Source organism: Lathyrus oleraceus, chromosome 2 (genome assembly GCF_024323335.1).
Source record: "Lathyrus oleraceus cultivar Zhongwan6 chromosome 2, CAAS_Psat_ZW6_1.0, whole genome shotgun sequence".
NCBI classification, from domain to species: Eukaryota; Viridiplantae; Streptophyta; class Magnoliopsida; order Fabales; family Fabaceae; genus Lathyrus; species Lathyrus oleraceus.
In genome coordinates, this window is record NC_066580.1 from 327,431,412 (window position 1) to 327,432,814 (window position 1,403).

Genomic DNA, 1,403 nt, shown 5'->3' on the forward strand with positions numbered 1-1,403 from the left:
TAGCAGCATCAGTATTAAAATTATAAACACCATGGGGTGGGGCCTGCCAATAGGTGTTTGCACAATTTGTAGCTTCTCCTTCTTATACTATTAGAAGAAGCTGATTGCTTTGTTCACCACATCCACAGGATAGTTCTGTATGTCCTGGAACAGCAGCAAATTTCTATCACTCCATAAAGCCCATGCAACTACTAGCATCAGTTCCAGCTGCTCTTCATCAAGACACTTCCCCATCTCCTTCACCCAATCTGAGAGAGAGCCTGCATCTGTTGAGTATGAAGGGCTAATGGGCAGAGTAGCCAAATGCCAGATGCCCAGGGGCAGCCCTTTAAAACATGAATGGTAGATTCAGGCTCCATTCCACATCTGTCACAAAGCAGGTCAACCTCCACCTTTCTTTTCCCATTTCACTCGTCTTGCATAAAAAAAACCACCTAAATCCACATCTAAAAGGGAGCCCGCGATAAAAATGCCTCCTCTATGAGATCTCGGTGCTACTGCCCAGCCCCACCTTCATTTTTTTCGAATTACGACTACTCGACTTTTTTTTTTCCTAAGCAAAGATCTAGGGGGGAGGAGCTCTTCTTGCGTAGTATACCTTTTCCCATAAATTCCAGGCTCGTATTAATAACCAGTATAACCCCGGACCTTTTGAGCAAGCGCTATGGAGATAGCGAATGCTAGCGTTAGCCCAGCCATCCACATTGCAAGAGCTCTGGGTGTTCTTTCCATTGAAGCTTCACTGGCCACCTCCCTGGCTTGCTCACTGAGGTGGTCTACTAGCTGCCTGACTTCTGCGGAAGAACTTGCCGGTTCCCCGATTTGCGTTGCCTCCGCCAGCTGCTGTAACTCAGGGATGCTTGGGGGTCTCTGTGCTAGACAGTCCCACCATATCGCGCACCCAAGATATAGCGCCGGTAAGATTAAGCTGAGAACTTCCGTGACGTGCTGCCCTTGCCCCGACCCCGCCTGTGAGTGCTCTGTTGCCCCGGGTGTACCTGTAGCTCTCTGGTCTTGACCCACGCACGGCCTAGGAGCTTTTTATCTCGTAATGCCCCGTAGGCCTCTCTCGGGTGACCTAAGCATTTGGTACTTCGATCTTTTATTAGGTTGGCGCCAGGTAAATAAGGGGCTCAAGAATCCATTCCCGCCGGCATCTTAGTATATGCCACTCCTTCCGTTCCTAGGAAATTCGACCTGAGGCCAAAAATCAGTATATGAAAAATCACTAGATGACAATCGAAGTCCCTCTTTCTTTATTAAAAAAGGCTTTTCGCCCTCAACTTTGTGCCTTGAGGCTGGCTTTGAGGAAGAAAAGCTGCTGTCAACTCCAAAACCTCTGGGTCGGATCCTGCCCCACGTGGTCCTCACTTCAGGTCCCACATTTCTCTTCCTTTGTTTGA